General features: G+C 39.4%; 1 long non-coding RNA gene across 2 annotated transcripts in view; it reads right to left on the bottom strand.

The window, feature by feature from the left end:
* Nucleotides 1-4,632: 4,632 nt before the first annotated feature.
* The window catches only part of LOC102473092 (uncharacterized), a 64,302-nt gene continuing 48,934 nt past the window's right edge, over nucleotides 4,633-20,000 (bottom strand). For both annotated transcript variants that reach the window (XR_334313.1, XR_334314.1), the window contains one exon: nucleotides 4,633-6,194. This is a non-coding gene — a long non-coding RNA (uncharacterized LOC102473092). The remainder of the gene's footprint in view (nucleotides 6,195-20,000) is intronic.

Raw genomic sequence — 20,000 nt, 5'->3', positions numbered from 1 at the left:
TACACTGCCCCTGATATCATTTGGGAAAATACACTCAAATAGTTAAGTCTGCATAATAAATATGTCTGCTTTCTCTTTCTCTCTTTCTCTCTCTCTCTCTCTCTCTCACCCGTGCACACGCGCGCATACCCGCGGTCTTTGAAATCACTTTTGAAAAATACCACCGTTTCTTGCTACTTAGGAAATAAGCTACTGTGTGAGTGAACACACATACTGTATTATGCATGTAAATGCATGCGATCCACAGAGAAACTTGGGGCAGAGCGTCTGTGTTTGAAAACATAGGAAAGTTTTGAGTGCAATAATCTGAAAGATGTGAAGGGAAATACTTGATCCCGATCTATCAAGCAGAATCTCCTAGAATTCTCTTTCTCTTGCCAAGGGTCTTACTTTCTTTTCCTTTCTTCTTCTTCTTCTTTTTTTCTTTTACTGTTACCATTCATCTATTTATCTGTAATTCCCTTCTTGTTTTTCTTTTTTTTCTCTATGCATTCTTAACCTCAGTTTTATGAAGCCGGTCAGTTGGCAGCCCAGTGATAGAGATGGAGTACTTTGTAAATGTCCACAAAACACATCGGGGAGTGCTTCATACATGCTGAGTCTCTGTGCATGTAAGTGCAACTTAAGACAATGGATTTATTTGTGAGAGCAACTGAACCTTAAAGACATCGTGGCCACCGATTTCAAATTAATAATTATTAAAGGAAGTAAATATATTAAAGGATAATTTCCAAAGACAATAATTAGTATAATAGATCTCTTCAAATAGCCATCTTTATGATGTGAGTAATGGTAGAAAACATGGTTTATTTGTTTCTAATGAAGGACAGCATAATTTTATTCCGGAAACTTAAGCACTTAGGTTCAGGCAACTGGACAAGTATGAAAGAGGCTGTTCTTAGTGTGTGTAATGTAACTTCTATGGCACTGCCTCTTAAAGTATGTTAAATAATAAATAACTTATTAAAACATGTTCAATGTAATAATGGCCTTTTTCATGAATTGTTGTAAAAGAGAGATTAGAAAAGTAGAGGAAGCAGTCTTCAGGGGAAAATAACGGGAATTTCTAGCAGTAGAGTTGTGTAATGGTTCTATATTTTTTAAATGTGCCTGTACTCCATTCATAGTCATTTAAGTGCTTAAATAAGCACAATAAATGTAAATAATTTACTGCTTTGCAAACAGAAAATTGGGCAGAAAAGTAATTTTGAATAGCAAGTTGGCTTGCAATCTTCGATGATTTGGGACCCTGTAAAATGCAACTGACACGGCTGTTCATTAAGCCTGCTGTTATTGAGCCTTCTTCACATTCATTAGCGATTAATTCAGACAGATATTTAACTTAATAAGGTAAGCAAATAAACAAAAAATCACTTTCTGTGCCTTAAGGTTTTTAGACCTCTAATTGCTTTTGTGCCCTAATTATCAAGATTAACACCTTATACTGTTCTCACTCCGTTTTGCCTTGGAAAAAAAAAATACCCACTAGGGTATTTTGAAATCTTTTAAGTGGAAAATGGGAAAGGGTTAAGGATTTTCCCTCCTAAGACAAAATGACCACCCACCAAAACAAGAGACTGCGGTTAAGTTGTGCGTGGATTTTTTCAAACGTTAGCTGAGCGGAGAAGCCACACACGTCTCTGCTGAGAGAATAGAGCTTGAGTGGAATTCTAAGCCAGGAGACGCTTCTGTCGCATGGATAAATCAGACTTTGAGAAGGAGAGGTGGTCTGTGCTTCGGCTTCGCTTGTCTTGTCTCCAGCGGCGTTTGCGAAGCAGCATTAATCAAAGATTCGCCGTGTGGCTGTTGTATTTAAAAGTTTGCATTAACTTAAGGTCATATGTAGTTGTCAACACTTTGTAATTAGTGACAAACCACTTGCAGGTCCTTTAATATTTACTGTAATAATATTATTCATAATGGAGTCATTCGGAATTCATGTGGATATAATATGTAATTCCATTGTAATTTAGCATTAATTAATGTCCACTTATTGCAGCATATTATAGTATAGGAAACAATTTCTGATAAGAGACACCAGTGTAATTTAAGGATGAATCTGATCGTAATTTGAATAATGATATACATTGCTTCATGTCTCGATGCCTCTGTCTCCACCTCTTTTCTCTTGCACGCACGTGAGCCTGGAGGACTCTGATACCACGTACACGCGCAGGCACACCCACAGGGTCATTGTGTGTGTGGAGCCGAATAGGTATTTGTAAAGCAACATTAGTTTAAAGCACTTGGAATTCCTTCCTAGATCTCACTTGTGAATGTTAAAGTTTGTCGCTGTCAGAGCTTGAAATTACCATTTCAATACAAATTGCCAACTCAGTACCCCTCTCAAAAAAGAAACAGATTGTTGTAAAACAGTTATCCTTTATTATAGAGGCAACTAGTTTTAGCTGACAACTCCAAAAGGACTTTCAAAATAAAAGCAAATATCATTTTATTCATTTACCCCTCGCTCTCTTTCTACATCTATCTAACTAGATACAGATATCTTTCAATATCTTTTGCCTGCCTACTTGTCTAGGAAAGAAGTTAAAACTGACCATCCTGCAAATGACCATCTTGGAAACCTAAGTCGTGAGAGGTGCTGAAGTTAGAATTGGTCGGCTGGCTTCGAGACGCAGGCTGACTGCTGTGCTCCTGAAATAACTCTTCAGCCTTCAGATTCCTAATTGCTATTTGCTGGTCTTGTGAGAAGTCGTGAAGCCCCACCACTATTCTCACTTGAACTTGATACCATATTTCACTCGTTCTTGTAGCATTAGGGGATTTAAAACCTCCTTTTCCTTTAATTCTTTTCTTTCTTTAATGGGTGACTGGATAAATTCAGTGGTGGATTTTTGTGACACTAAAACAGCAGATAAGTCTATGATGCACTCTTGCTATGTGGTTTAAAAATCCCTCACCATATGTTTTCTCACTGGAATGCCTCGTCTTGCAAAATTACAGGAACCGAAGCTTAAAAACACAATTAGGTAGTTTAAAATGAAGTATTAAAGAAATACCACATATATTCAGCTGCCTGCAATGTTTTCTTCCTCTCTCCTTTTTTTTGGGTTTTGTTTTGTTCTTGGAGTATTCAAAAAGCCTCCACTGTATTTGATTTTTATACTAATCATGCCCCATATTTTTTGGATTATGTTATATAGGCTGTGGTTAAATTATAAATGAAAGAGTGAACTACCAGACTTCTTGTCATAACAGCAGCTTTTATGTTGTTACAGAAAATGCAAAAAAAAAAAAAAAAGTGTTTTGCGATGAAGGGTCCCCTCGCTTATTTTGTGCTGCTTAACGTATAGAGGCAGACAAGCAAAGCAATTTGTAGATATGTTTTTTGCAGTATTTTGAAAATTACAGCACCCTCTCCATCCTCTGAGGGGAAAATGAAAGAAAACTAAATACACAATGCATAAATATAGCTGTATCTTAACAGCTCTCTTCGCTTTCTGGTGCTTTATTCATTCCTTCTTATGAAACACACACACACACACACACACACACACACACACACAAGCATGCATGCAAACAGATTCTACTTCAAGTTCAATTTCTTTCCAAGTTCTATTCCAAATCAACTATTTCGGGTGGCAGTGACCTGAAAACCATCTTCATAATTCCAAGTTCTCTCTTCAGTTGTTTAGAAAGAAGGAAAAGGCATCAAAAAGCCTGCAGGACCAGCGTATTAAAGAAGGAATCAAGTAACGGCTTGTAATCTCTGTTCATTTTTTGTTTTCCTATTAAACTTATTTCAAATTCACTATACATGAAAACACAGTAAAAAATTTTATAGACGTCTTGGATCACCCTGCTCAAAGCACTTGACTGAACGGCCACTTTATATCTTGATCCTACAGGGCTGGAGTTTTAAGATATAATTTATACTCAGCAAATTGATGAAATATTTAGTTTATAGGCTGTGGCATTTTAGGTCCATTGTAACTGCATCACTTAAAAGACCTTGCTATGGTGCAGGCACGAAGAATAATTTTCTGCGTTAAATCTACTGCCATGCTTAAGCATTTTGTTAATTTGTCCCCGAACTTTTGCCAACTGGAACGGGGGTAAGAGGTCAGGCACACCCGAAAGGTTTATCTTTTTGCATGAAGTCATTCATTGGGTTCTTTTTCTAATGGAAGGCGAGGTCTCACTGCTGGAGTAACTCAGATGCTTTCCATGAAGAGCAGATACTATGCAAAAATCAATAGCTTAGCTTATGCCCTTCATTTGTAGATAAGTGTATTCTTGAATGTCTGAAAGAATATTTGATGTGGAACTTAAAACAGTGCTGGAAAAATATCTTTGCCTTAATTGCCTTTCATTCTGCAGTGATGCGAGTCACTTCGCCAAGGAAGCAGGGATTGAGGGAACACAAACAACTGTCTCCTTTATGCTGTGTGCCGGTGGGCTCAGCTTTTTTGCTCCCCCGTAACCAGCCTTGAGGACTTTTTTTTTTTTTTTTTTTGGCTTCGTTGGATGAACTGTCTTCCTGAGATAACAAATCTTCTTTTGCAAGCACTTGGCGGAGTTTGGTTAGGGGCTACCTCTGAGCTACATGAACTTGGCCTTGCTGGTGTCTCACACTAATACCTTCACTCCTGTTAGGAATCTTTGGCTTTGTTGGATGAACTGTCTTCCTGAGATAACAAATCTTCTTTTGCAAGCACTTGGCGGAGTTTGGTTAGGGGCTACCTCTGAGCTACATGAACTTGGCCTTGCTGGTGTCTCACACTAATACCTTCACTCCTGTTAGGAATCAGGGTACTCGAGAAACAGCCTGAAGCCATACAGCTGATGATTTCACCAAATTTGCATCTTTTCAACAGTAATGGGGATGGCTTCCACAAATGCTCCCAGGCTCTAAATAGATGTTAAGTGGTTGTTTCTAGTTCCTTCCCTCTCTGCTCCCTGGAGAACCACTTCCCAACCCACCCACTCTGAGCATCATGCAGAGCCGGCTGGCAGCCGAGGCCTGCCCTGGCCTAGCAGCCTGTCCCTGAGGCCATAGTCCCTGTCACTGGGCTGACACCTGAACTGGGTCTTTCTGGGAAGCCCAGGCTCCAAGGCTGGGTTGCCCCTTCCTGGCCTTAACCCCTGGCCATAGCAAGAGGAGCCATCTGAGTCCTTGGTGCTGGGCTGCTACATATTCCAGGCCTGTGGGGTGTCTTCCACCACAGGATATCCACCCTCTGCATCTGGGAACCATAGGAAGACCTGCCGAGAAGGGCTTGAAGAGAGATGGGGTGGAGAACATGCTGTGAGTGGGGAGGTGGGGTGCTGGCAGTCTCTGGCATGCCATGCGTGGCAGCAAAGGGGGAGGGACAGGAATAAGCCCAGCTCTTAGGGAGATGGCATCCTTCTAGGAGATGTTGCTCAAGACCAGGCATCCTTTCCTGACCGATAGCTGGAATGTGCAAAGTGAGTTGTCGAGGAGAAAGTATTATTTTAATGTGGTTTTGATTAAGTATAGGATAAAGATTTGTGTTCTGAAAAGGCACCAGATGTTTGTCCTAATTTTTAAATGCCCTTTGCCAGCCCCATGGCCGGCCTGTTCTGCCAAACTGAGTGGGTTTCCAGAGGGTCAGACCCATTAGGCTTTGCATGTGGCTAGGATTTGTCAAGGTGACAGACTGGCAACTGTCAGCCCCTGGAGGCTCCTGGGTGGCCTTTTTAGGAAAGAATGTCCTGGTGAGCTCAAGTCTACTTTCTTTTGTTGCTTGGTCTCTAGACTGGGAAAGTTCCATGTTCAGGAGTAACCTCCGACCTCTCCATCGTCCCTGTCTGGAGGGATCCCTGCATTGGTGGATTTGGGCAGATCCAAGGGCACCTACCTCCTTGGTTTTCTCTCTCTAGTTCTGTTGAGCTTCTTGAGGAACCTGCAAGGCTGGGGGCCCACTTCAGCATCTACCAGCTCTGTGTGGTGCAGGGGCCCGCTTCAGCACCTGTCGGCTCTGTGGGGTGAGATAAAGGTTACAACTGAGTCCCTCCAGCAGGCATGTTCAGGCTCTAGGTTGCCCATCACTGGAACCGTAACTATTCTGTGAATGTTCTTTCGTCTTGCTAGCCAGAGGGCACTCTCCGAGAGCACTGTTTTTATAGGACGCTCACATGCAGGTGTGCAGATCTCAACTTGTCAGTCTTCGTATGGTGGAAAGGCACAGAAACTTCTTTCCAAGTCATGCCTGGAAAAGTACATTGTTTATTGACATAAACTATACCTCTTGACTTTCTTTCCTTTAAAATAATGCCCTGGTGTACAAATCCCTCAACTCTATCATGGATTAAAACTATAGTATTCTTAATTTTCCTATACAGAATTCTTGCAAAATCTGTTATTTCAAAATACAACTTTTTCTATATTTAGTATATGCAAATACTGTGCTTCAGGTTTTAAAATCTGCTAAATAAAATTGTACTGTTTTCCCTCTTCTTGTCCATCAAGGTCCAAAGCAAGGATAGGAGGCAACCCAGTCAAAAGAATTTCCAAATGAAAAAATGGAATCAATGTTTTAAAACGATTTCATATTTATTTGATGGTGATACAAACCTAATATAGGATACCCTGGAACGAAGGACTGGATCTGATGTTTCTCTCTGGAAGTCACATCTTATTTTACATGCTTTATCTCATTATCATAGACAAGAAGAAAAATGGGAAGAACAACTCTAATGGAACCTATTTCCTGGTTGAAACAACTGAGGGGCAAAGCGAGGAGAAAACCAGGGAAGACAGAAGAGTCCAGTAAAACCCAATCCTGTGGAGTACTGAGCCTGGCCAGCCTGCTGCTGTGCCCACCCTGTAAGGGGAACTGGAAAGAGCAAGAAGGAGCAGGAGTCTGGTGTGTGCTCACAGGTGTCTTTTACAATAGAGACAGTGGCGGTACTGTCATCAGAACACACAGAACCCATTACCCTGGCTCCACCGGCTATGTTGGAATCTTGGATTTGTCTGGTCTCACCACCTAGTTTATTAGGCATTAAGAAGTTCATTTCTTTTCTTAACCATAAATAGGAAGTGATTGCTAATGAATACTTTCATCAGGAAACTGAAAACAAAACAAAACAAAATAAAACAAAACAAAAAAACAAAAGCAAAAACACCCTGACTGCTCTGGACCAGTCCTCCCTGGGGCCCTTCGCTGTCTGTGCTTCTTCACCTGTCTTTGGTTGACTCCACAATCATCCCCCTTCGATCACCTTGAATAACATATTATGCACAAAATTTAATAGCTTCAGGACAGTTCCTTTCATATGTGCCTTGAAATTCTTCTTTCATTTTATGTGTCAGTATATTTCCTTAAAAGCCATGTCAGCAGAAACGAACTATTTTGCTGTTAATAATGAGGTAAGCTTATTAGTTACTTTCCTAATTAGAAAATAGATTTTATTTAACATATAAATACTGAAAATGTCCTTGGCTTTAGAAAATAGATTTTATTTAACTAACGTAAAAGGATTAAAAGGTCTTTGGTTTAGTTCATTTAAGGACTAGTCATATGTATTTTTAAAATGTAAACCATGTATTTGAATCTGTGTTTTCCTTCTTTATGCTTCTGTGAAATATGTATTAATACATTAAGCCTTTACAGGATAGACACCTATCAGTTCAATTCTGTTTATCTGTCTGTGTGCTTAGCTGTAATGGGACAAAAATACCATTGTACCAGAAAACTCTCAGTGTTCCCAAAGACCTGCTAGAAATTTTATTTTTTCAGATGTGCCCCCCAATTCTTATCCCAGTTGTAGTTTTTGGCTTACACTTCACCACCACCGTTTAACTTCTCTGGGAACCCCATTACTTTTGTACACACTCACGCTCTGACCTGTGCTACTCGGAAATTTTCGAGATGAAGTCATTGCTGGTTTGAGTTACTGAAGAGACGTTAATTCATCCAGCTGGGCTGGCTCAACGGCGGTCCAGCATTCTGCCCTGACAGCCACCCTCAGTGAGAAATTGGATGGTAAGGAAGGGGTGTTGGAAAGGGACTGGGGAAGTGAATGCTGTGGAAACGGTTGATGTGAATGTGACCACAAAGAACGCGATAAAATCATCAGCCTGGCAAGGTCTTTGTGCAAAATGCCTTTTATCAAAGCTAGAATTTTGATGAAAAATATCCCAGGAGGTGATCATTTACTGTATTATCAAATGAACAATGAGATATGCATTCGTATGTTCCCACATATATACATATATGTTTTAAGTGCCTGTTACTATGAGATCTGTAAGGCATTCCCTTTGTTAAAACAGAGTGGCCTGCATATGTATGCTACATTGTTCAAGCACGGGACTCCACACACCCTCAAATTGGTGTAGCGCTGCATACTTTATGAAGTAGTTTCTGTGCGCGAATCCACAGCAGCCCCATGGCCTGTACCCAAGAGGAGGTGAGGGGTGGGGAAGAGGAGGAGATGTGGCCCCTCCCTGCCCCCAGGTTATAACGTGCCCATGACCCGCACACTTTACAACATAACATCCAGATGTCCAAAAACATTTTTTGTTAACTCTATGAAATTTGATAGAACGTGAAATGCGATAGTACATGAACTCTGTAGCATAAATTGTAAAACAGAGCCCCAAGTTCTATATGTAAAAATGCAGCAGGTTTCCCTGAAGGTTGCAACCCCCAACAAAAACCGAAGGGAGTCTCATGTGGTATGAGCCATGACCACCTCCTGGACCCTCCTCTCTTTTTCTCTAACGCCCTTCCCGGGAGGTGCCTTTCATCCAAAAACTTCATCAAGAGACATTTATTATTTTTTGCTATGGAAATTGAGATTCCTGGTGACTTGTTCATGGACACAGAATTCGTAAATGGCAGAAATTGCTCTCCAATTAATGTATTCTGTTCTCTCTCTTTTTTTTTTTTTGGAGAGGTTTTCGCCGCGCTCGCCAGAGTCAGAGAGAGAGAGAGAGAGAGAGACATAGAGACAGAAAGCGAGAAATCACCCCCCAGGGGGGATGTGGTCACGCCGCAATCCCTTCTCCTCCATTCTCCTCTCAGGATCCTGGGCACGCACGCAAACGCGCCCAAGTTTTAAGCCACCAGGTCCAGGACGCGAATCGTGGTCGACTACGTGGGAGTCCAGCGACATAGCCATTACGCTAACTGCTGGTTCCCGATGTGTTCTGTTCTCTTAAGTGCTTTTCTACTACATGACAGGAGGTAGAGTCCCCACAGCCCACACCTGTCCAGCCTCACCAGAATTCACTACCCACTGCATTAGGACGGGGAAGAGGTAGGAGGTGGAGGGTTATTTATTTCCCTGCTATGTCCCCGCAAGTTGGGAGCTAGTGGAGGACAGGTCTAAGTTTATTTCATCTCTGTTTGTCTCATACCAGCAGTTAAGCTGATTTGGGCTGAAAAACTGCCAATGTTTGTACTGTGTAAAGGTTACAAATCTGGTGAATGCTGAAGTTTGGGTACTGTCATAGGAGTTTCTTGCATGAAATGCAGGAAGAGTGACTCAGAGGAGGAAGGAGAATTCTGAGCTTTAGTGTCTCTTGCACTGTTATTTGATGATAAGATAGATACATCAGGATCCAGAGCAGCCAGAAGGAGCATTTTTCTTCCTCATTCTTCCCTGGGATTGGGCAAGTGTTCCAGAGTCCAGCTAATGCTTAGATTGAAGTGACCACCAGAAAGCACAAGCTTCACTTCAGTTTGTGTTGTAGTTTCCTCACCAGGAACAGAAGACAGTTAAACTAAGGGAACCTTTTTCAGTCCAGTGCCCTCTGATTTATACGCTGTTAGTGAAATAAATGGATAGTGTTTGCTGCGAGTATAACACTATCAGTGCTGATGGAACTTTTTCTTTCTCTGTTGACATTAAAAATGGCTTTAAAAATAATATAATGGTAGTACATGTTGATCTTAGAATTTTTTAAAAAAGCAGAATTTTATTTAAAAAAAATTTCAATTGGCTATAAACTCACCCTTTCTTGTTAACGTTTTGTTTTTTAGCTATACTTTTAATATATTGATACTGTTCTGTACTTAAAATTTCTTATGCTTTTTTCAGTTACTATTTTTGCATAATCCTTTCCTTGCTTTGCATAAAAAAATCTTTGTGAACATTCTTTATAAATAGCAAATCCTCCTTCACATGGATTTGTCTTAATTTATTAAATTGATTATCATTGGGTATTGTGGGGTTTATTCTTTGCTATTCAATACAACCCACTCTCGAAATGCTTTATGTAGAAAGCTTGTTCCTTACTTTTTAATTGGGATAGATTTCAAAAAGGAGAATTTCTGAAGCAAGGGATGTGGAAGCATTGCTTCCCAAAAGAATTTGCCTGATTCACGCTCACCAACAGCCTGGTAGAAAGCAAGGCTCATAGTCAGTGTGGAGAATTTCTTCTCTTTTCTTACCTCTCAAAAATATCAGATATTTGAAAATAATATTTGTTGTTTTATTTCAAATATTTTTAGTAGTCATGGCATCAGACATTTATTTTTAAATTTTTTTTAAGAATTATCTTATTCAACTTTATTTATTTATTTATTCCAATTTGAGGAGAAAGAGAGCGAGAGCAAGTGAGAAAGCAAGCCTCCAGGTCTGGGACTCGAACCACAGTCAGCCATGTGAGAGTCCAACACCCTTAATCTCCATGCCACCTGCCTGCCCCCAGACATTTATTTTTGAGTGTTTATGAATCATTCATTTTCTTCTAAGACTTGGTGTACAGGCTCATGTTTCATAATACAATTTGCAAAATTGGTCTCATGGTCAACTGGTATAAGTTAGTAGAGTTACAAAGGTTCTCACTTGAAAAACCTACAGAAGTAAAGAATTAAGCAAAGATTTCTTTCCTTCTTTTTGTTTCCACTAAATTGCTTCCATCTCTTTTGCTTTTGAAAAAGGCTATTAAGAATGCACCATCACCCTTATGATTCTATGGCAGAATAAAGGGAAACAATATCATTCAGTTTTACCAAACAATTTTTCCATTTTCCCCAGTGGGATAGCCTAATTATTGCCATTTATATGTTAACATCATTAACTACTTCATTGCCAAGCTGCATTGAGATAATATTCTGAACTTCAGTTACTTACAAAATCTTATGCTCTACTACTTAAAAAGGATATATCAAGGAGTAAAATGTAAAGTTTGAGCTGCGAGGGTTGTTATTTGAAGAATTAAGACACTTCTGAGGATGTGGAAAAATAAAGGTGAAAGTGATATTTTTCATGTTGCCAGTTAAAAAGTCTTAGTCTTCTATAATGGGATTTGTGGAACTTGGGTTTCTCTAAAATGCTGTAATGGTATCAGACTGAAAATCTGATCTTAACAATTGTGTGCTCATGTTATCATCCAATGACACAAACTATGTTTCCAAGATAGAACAAGAAGTTTGAAAAAAAGTTTCTTCCTGCTTGGTATTCAGACCCTACTATTCTTGGCAGTGAGTAAACATTGGTTGCAAAATGTATTTTTCAGCTCACTAGAGAGAAATTCTTGGTTAGCATTACTTTTCATTATTCAGACTATTTTTTCTATGACCAAGATATTTAGATAAGAAATTAAGATGTAATTACATTCGAAATGAGAACATAAAAAAATCTTTATTCTGTAACTGTCATGAATTTCAGAAGACATCCTGGCTGAACTTGACATTGCTTTTGTCACTGGTGGAAAACCAAATAAAGCAGAAACTTAATGGTTTGGAACTCAAGATTATATTGTGTTTCAACAATAATTATGATTTTGACTCTCTTTGCTAATATCCTGTGTCCATTCCAGTCTAAGAGATTAAGAAAAATGGGAGAGTAAAGAAAACAAGGGATAAATGCCAATTACCTTAACACAAATATAATCCAAACACGTGAAATTTCTCATAGATAGTGGCTCATGTGGTTAATAAGTCATATTAGTTCTCAGAATATCCAAGTTGGCATCTATAAAAAAATTGTTTTTCACATTATTCCATCCTAAGTAACATGCAATAATTGTCATTCTAATTTGGAGTTTTGGACATAAGTCTTAAAGTGTTTCTTATGGATGAAGTTTGCAGCTGAATAATAAATAAACGAGTTGCCAATAACTCTGAAATGGTGTAACAGCATATCCTTTCTATTGTCAATCATCTTTAGCACAAACTTCTGTGGTTAGAGTGTCATAATGAGTACATCCCGACTGTGTGGAGAGCTTGAAATTTTTGTGGCGGAATCTTAAATGAGAAGATGCCCTCTTGAGGTATTACACTGAAAGATTCGCGGCTTAGCAAATTTATAGTCTGCTATGCTCTCATGGCTTATGTATGCTTACAAACTTATAGTTTGCTATACACCTATAGTTTACATATAGGTTATACACACACACATGCACACACTTAAAGGACACACATACACATTTATACTCTCACACACACACACCAAGACCAAAAGAAAGAAGAAAAGCAACCATGAAGCAAGCTATAAAATACATAAAAGACAAATACATTAAAGTTACACTTTGAGGGACCAGCAATTAGCATAATAGCTATGTCACTGGATTCCCACATAGTTGACCGCGTTTCGAGTCCTGGACCTGGCAGCTTAAACTCATGCTGAGTGCGTGTGTGTGTGTGTATGCCCAAGATCCTGAGAGGAGAATGGAGGAGAAGGGATTGCGGCATGGCCATCCTCCCTGGAGGTGATTTCTTGCTTTCTGTCTCTCTCTCTCTGTCTGTCTGGCGAGCGCATGCACCCTATAGCAAAAAAAAAAAAACTCTCCAAAAAATTTATACTTTGAAAAATTCTTATTTTACATATATTTCTATGTAACATTTAAAAAAAATTATCTTCACATTTGTTTCATAGTTCTTATTTGAATTGTGACCCTGATTAATTACAATGTGGGCTTGAAGTCTTTACATTTAAATTTTAGTAAATATATATGTTTATAAATACATATATGCTACAACTAATGACTCCCTCCTTTCCTATTCACTGCCCCCACCCAAGATTTTTTTCTTGTGAATTTAAGAAAGGCATTATTTTCCAATATTCCACCCGCAATCACTCTTTCATTATGAGTCTCTAGTTCTTTCCTAATTATGGGACTGCAAATTATTTACTCTAGTTTTAAATTAAGGAAGCGGACAAGTAATCTAGTGTAAAAAGCATAGTTTCAACTTCAGGAAAAAAAATGAGTATGTGTTTAATTTCTCTTTAGGCACAGCGCGGTACAGTCCCTGTGTAATGGAAGGGTTGAGACAGAATGGTCCCCTTCCACCTTGCTGCGGTGTAATGCAATTTAGCTTCATTAAATTACTGGAGGGCCAGTTACTTAAGCAGAATATTGATTTTCAGTCTGGCCCGTGTTTAACATAATTCTGCGTAGGCAACAGCTAATTCTGCATTTGAATCTAACACTCTAATGGAATTACAAGATGCTGCTTGACCACGGCGACCACTCAGCCATCTCCTGCTGCACCTCTTGGCAGCTTGTCTTAGGCCCAGGGGCTGAGTTTACCCTAATCCTTCCCTGAGATGTGGGGTTCTCTGTGCTTACATGGTACCTTTTAAATACCTGTCATTTTTTCACCAACTATCTTTGGTAGCATCATGTTTTTAAGACAGCTTGTACCCCTCTGTCTAGATAGGTATTTAGGGGTAAGACTTGGAGGCCTGACCAGCTTTCTTTGTACTTATGAGAAATGAATATGAGAGCTGTCTTCATATTTGATCTTCAAAAAGGCCTTAACTTTCATATTTAGCCAAAAAAATTAGGTTAAAATTAAGCATTGCTTAGCTATATAAGATGATATTTGTTGGTCATGATGAATACAGATATTTTTTTAATGTGTTAAGTTTTTAATACTTTTACTTTATTTTGATGAATCACAGTTTCAAAAAATAATGGGGTTTTAGGTTGTCCTAAAATAATAAGCCAAAAAAAATGGGATTTGGGGTTGTCCTCTCAGTGATAGAGGAGCTTACTGGTTAGAAGGACTTCATCTAAAAGCGAGTTGCATTGTCTGTACAGGAGGTAAGTGATCCTACTGGATGACAATAAAGGAGAGATTCTGGGTGCAATGCCCACATGACAAGCAGCCTTGTTAGAAGCTGGTTGTCCCCACTCTTATCTAAAGGAGGAGACACTCTTGGGGTCAGAAGCAGCACCAGGACACACTATATCACCTTTTGTGGGCTTGGTTTGTCCAAGAAGACAGGCATACCTATGTCTGACTCTGGAAGGCTCCCCTCAAATTCTACTGACTATACTAGGTTCATGGCAGGACTGGAAGAAGAGCTAAGGAGACTCTCCAAGTGACTGTGGAGGGAAGGCTGGATCTCCTCTCTACACTGAAGCTATCTGGTACTTGAGCCAAGGCGAAGCCTGAGCTGTGGAAATGCAGAGGCCCTGGGCGAGAGGACTGTTTCTTTAAAATAGTTGTGTCTCATGAAAATAATTTTGATCTGATCAGAAGTCACTGAATGCTCTTTCTCCCCATTTTTGTTCAACTCAACCAGATTTAAAGTTTTCTCATGATTATCTGTGATTCTACACACCCTCTCTGTCATAGCATGAAATGAGAAAGGAAAGTCAGGCAGCTAAAAATCGTAGGTGTCACCCTGATTCTTTACCATGGGTTGTATATAATGGGTATGCTCACTAGAGTCACAGAAGGCAGACAACATGGTTAAGTGGACACTTGGTATGTTTTCTACAGCCATGTGATACTGACAAACTCTAAAGCCAATGACTCTGCCTTCCCTCCCATAAACTGACCAATCAGATTAGCTCACCTCCATAGATTGGGCACTGTTTTGCCTAACTGGGCTTATACTCATCTGAGTGAGAGGTAAAGTCTAAGGTTAGTAGGATGGCTACAGCAGGACAGGTACTCTCTCATTTTTGAGGGGCCCTAACCTGAGGGGCCTAATAGCTTGCAGCAACTGGAGCCCACCTGAGAAAGGACTCAAACTAAGAAATGCCAATTTTAAGAGATGGACAGAGAAAGAGAGCTATTCTTCTTGGATTTCTCAAGTAGAAGCCCTAGCAAATCTACCGCTTTGCTCAAATTGAAGTTGTATTTCTATACTTAAAATTAACAGCTGATGGAAATGTCTCTCACCTGTCTCTCCAGATGAATTAAATTTTCTATGTGAAATTCACTGCTTCTCCCTGGATTCATATCAGATCAACAGCTAATGTCAACAATTAACAAATGCCTTCATATTTACGTCTAGAGTTTGCTGATTTAATTTATTTTCTCATTTTATCACTAAAGCAGCTTTCCTGGATGGTCAATTCCTCTTTTCTTTATGCACATTACAGAATTGTAGTAAAGAGAAGTGATGCTGCCAATAGGAGCATAGCTAGGATTTGAACTCAAATTTATTGTTGTTGAAATAAATTTACTTTCACTTGTCTCAAACTTTATCCATCCATATGAAGTAACAGATATTCTTATTGTTGATATTTTAGCTGTGATCTAGATGAGGCAAAAGTTTTCCTTCTCCAAAACATTTCTTAGGCCCACAAATTCATTGACATTTGAATTGATGTAACTTATCTTACCAGTGGTAACCTTTGTTATTCATTAGAAAGTATGTTTCTTTTCTTTTCTCTTCTTTTCTTTTCATTCTTTTCTCTTTTTCCTATTTTCTTTTCTCCTCTCTCCTCTCTTCTTTTTTTGAGTGATATTTTTGATATAGGATGTATGTGCTCTCCAGAGAGAAAGAGAGAGGCACAGAGACAGAAATTGAGAAATCATTCCCCAGCAGGGATGGCCATGCCACAATCCATTCTCCTCTCAGGATTTTGGGCATGCAAACACATGTGCCTAATGTGAGTTTTAAGTCATCAACTCTGGGACTCAAACCATGGTAGACTACATGGGAATCTAGTGACATAACCATTACACCATCTGCTGGTCTCTAGAAAGTATGTTTCTGTAAGTGCTAGTTGAAGAGAGATTGGTAAGGAAACAGAAATGTGGAGACGACTTTTAAGAAGCTAATTGTTAACCAGAGAAAAGGCAGGGTTGGGAAGAGAAAAACGGACTGAAGGAGGAATATTTTAGGATGATAGAGGCTTAACCATAATGATGAGAGAGAAAAGTTGATGGTCTAGAGAGAAAGCTCTAAAAGAATGGGGAGAAATTGCAAATATCTAAGCCTAGGCTGCTAATTCATCTGGGAAAAGTTGTACAAAAATCTTTTCAATGAATTGAGGACTTGAACTGAAAATTATAGGTAGCATATTGGAGGATAGATAAAACAAGAAAGATGGGTTGGAAGCTTGGCATTTGTAGGCCAGCCCTCATAGAAAAGGCTTTGAAAGATGGCTAAGTAGAGTAATATCAACCAAAATGAAACAGCTGAGTTATACATACGTGTATATAACAACATATATATGCATATATACACACATATACAGAACTTTATAACATATAAGTCAAACTTTACTATATTATAATATATGCTAATATTAATAATACTAATTAAAATAAATGTTAATGTCCTATCTTTTTGTTTATGTATTTGTTTCCTCCTTGAGAAAGAGGGAGAAAGAGGCATTCTGAATAGGGTCTTTGCATTGCTATCCACTCCCCCAGTTCTGCCAACCCTGACATTTGGAGACATGTGTGCCTGGCATATTTATTGAGGTCTCCAGAAGGGACCCTAAGCCTTCACTTTTATTGATTTTCTTTGTTGAGTAACTGATATTTGTTCTTGGTGTACTGGATTGGGAGGTAGAAGTTATCTCCTGAAATATCGTAGGTTTGTACGAGGCAAGTGATTGTATGGTTCTTTTCTCCGATGGGTTGCGATGGAGTACTAGATTGGAGTAACTATGGCACTCTCCAGGGCAGAACTCAGAGAAAAGAGATCATAGTAGTTAGTTGTTCGGTGGTTATCTAGGAATATTTGCTGACTCTTAAGCCAGAAGATTCAGGCTTTCTACACAGCTCAACCTGCTTTGTTCGTTATCGTTCAAGTAGTTCAGTCTCTGAAATCCTGGGAGCCTGAGCCCAGCTCCCTGCCTGCTACTGTCACTGTTCAGGTTGAGTGAAAAGCAGGTCACCACATCTAGGGCTGAACCTCCCAGTTCAGTCAGGTTTGCAAACTTCTTGCTCTACTGCGAGGCCGTCATTCTGCTATCTCCATGGCTTCCCCTATAGCTTCAATTCAGTGTTGGAAAGCAGCAGGCTGCAGAGGTGAACTGGATCCCTTACTAGAGTGTCATCAAATAGGAATGGCTAGGTGTTTCAGGGCCTGGGATTGACCCATTGGACAAGGCTCAGCTGGGTCAGTTTGCCTCTGCTCCACATGGTGCAGGCTGAACTCATTTATGCGTTTAGAGCTAGTTAATGGGTCAGTTTGAGGCTGGCTTCATTAAAATAAACATAAGCCAGTCAATTTAATAGAGTTTTAATAGAGCAAATCTTAACACGATTTAAATCCGGCAGTTGTCCGCAGACTTCCCGGAAGCTCCAGATAGCCTCCTGGTCAACTCAGCATTTAAGTCTTCAGAACAGGGAAGTGTCATACGAAAAACATGAGAGAATGTGATAGAGAAATCATTAGTTACAATCTGAAGTTTGTCTGCATTAAGATGGTTTAAAAGGCGAGATGCCTGTGATTGACTGAAGCCTAGCTGCTGTGATTGGTTGTAACCTAGCAACCAGCCCAGAACACCAACATAACATGTATGATTTCGGCTTACCCATAGGAATCAAAGCATGGGAGTACAGTGGCTGTTTTGGACCAAAGTAGTTTAATTTAGCAGCTGGTTTGGGATGGCTTCACTCATATGACTGAGTGTTAGGATAGTTCTGTCTCTCTTCCTGCCCTTGGTTTCTATCCTCGTGTTCTTTCCAGGGTGGCAACCTTAGAACAAGAAGAGAGTGGAAGCTATACGGTTTCTGGGGGCCAAGTCTTGGAAACTAAATGATGCCACTTCTACTGTGATCTATTGGATTGAAGAATATTATCCTGCAACCCCACATTTGGGAAGTAGGTGTTAGACTCCGTGGCAATGTTGAATTTGTCACATCGAACAACTGTCTCAGGCCCAAGGTACTGGGGAGGAGACTGTCATGGGGGATCCTGAACTCTGGTAAGGGAGGCTCTGGAAGGCAGTGGCTGGGCAAGGGCAATGTCCTTAATGAGGGGCATGAGGAGAGGTTACCATGACAATACCCATAATCTTGCCCCAGGGGTGGGATTTTTCTGATCCCCATGGTGCCTCTCTTCCATGCTTAGGAAAGTAAAGCTGGGTAATATATTTGAATAAATACACAAAATCTTGGTATGAATTTTCCATTTTATTCCTCTGTCAATTTCCCAACTGTAAAACACCTTTTTAGAAGAGGATACACTTTATGAAAGAAAAAATAGGTAAATGTCTTTTGAATGTGTACTTAGATACAATCCATTTTTACTACACTGAAGCTAGCATTATGAAGAGATTTGACACTTCATTGCTGTGTTTTCCATTCATAAATATTTAATCTGTATGTGGACCCCCCATATATTCTCTGCTGTCTGTTCTTGGGCTATTTTCAATTTAATTTATTTGTTAAATTGTTGGAGAAAATTGTTTGTTTTGGATGAAGCGAAGATTTGACCTTAGACCAGCTATAGTTAGAAATACAGTTTTTATTTTAATGTACTTTTTAATTTAAATCCCCTATGGTAGATTAACTTAAAGAAAGCTTTAGCTGATATTTGGAAAATAACCTAGAGAATTCACACTAGGAACTAGTAAAACCATTTATTCTAAATGCCGCTAAATTAAATATAATTAAATGATAGATGTGCAAGGTTTGTAGGTTGTCATTTTTACACTAAATATCCAAAATAACATTTTCCATTTTCTATTTTGCTTTCCAACAAACCCATTTGAGATGAAAGATGATGCAAAGGTAAATGTGCCTCATTTTATTCTTTTCCAAAATGAAGCTTCCGAACTTTCTATGGAACCAAGTGACCATGCCCACATAGACTGGTCATGTTGACTACTCCTGTGGTTTCTGTCTGTTGTGTTGGTGTATAGAAAGCATCTGGGAAGTGTTCTGTTTGGAAAAGTCCTGGACTAGGTTTATATGGGGCTCTCTGGTGATTTATGGATTTAAAAGTGAGTTTTAAAAAAACTGCTATAGTTGGGATTATGTTCTCAGATGTCCATCCGTGGTTGAATGTAGACATCAACACATTGAAGACATTTCAATAGTGAAAGAATGACTAAGTTGCTGTCTAGCAAAGTACATTAAAGTCTAACTTCCAGCCCATGACATGAAAACCAAAACCTAAGCTCATTGTTTGCAGTGGGTTCTCCTTAGGGGCTTATGAGAGTCTAGGTAAGCTTTTCCTTCTGGGTACAGTGAGTCCCCCAAGTAGATAACATTGAGGGTCATCTTAGTCAGTTGAGAGAGAATTTTTCTGAGGCCTCTGCTGCCATTCTAGGAGAGGGTGCTAGCTAGTCAACATAAGTCTGTTTTCCCCTTTTCCTTGATATGCATTTTATTTTCATGTCCTTACTTCCCTTGTAGTTAGAGGTGACTGAATCCTTTCTGTTGGACTGTGAGAAGAGTGATATGTGACATTTCTAGGCCAAAGCTACTCTTCCATCTATTGTAGAGGCTAAGAAATGATAGAGACACAAGACAGAGAAGCCCATATCCTTCAGGAGAGAGCTTCACACTGGTATGTAGGTGAGAGATAATGTCTACTGTATTTGAACCAGTAGACATTATGCCTCTTTGTTTTCAGCCTTGTCCATCCTCACCTATTTTGGTCAGAGTGGTCCTGATCACGTTATAGGTCAATGGGAATTGCCTACAATAATAATTAAAAGTGAGGTTTCCAGGTCCTAATCCTAGAGTCTGATTCACTTGTTTTGGAGTTGGACATGTACGTATCCATCCCCTATATTACTTGAGTCATTTTTATTTAGTTCAGGAGCACTGTTGTAAGTCATCCTTCTCTATCAAACAAACAAACAAACAAACAAAAACAACAACAACAAAAACCCAGCCACAACAAAAAAA

This window comes from Tupaia chinensis, unplaced genomic scaffold (genome assembly GCF_000334495.1).
Source record: "Tupaia chinensis unplaced genomic scaffold, TupChi_1.0 Scaffold000197_1, whole genome shotgun sequence".
Classification (NCBI taxonomy): Eukaryota; Metazoa; Chordata; class Mammalia; order Scandentia; family Tupaiidae; genus Tupaia; species Tupaia belangeri.
This window is presented reverse-complemented; position numbering and strand designations above follow the sequence as displayed.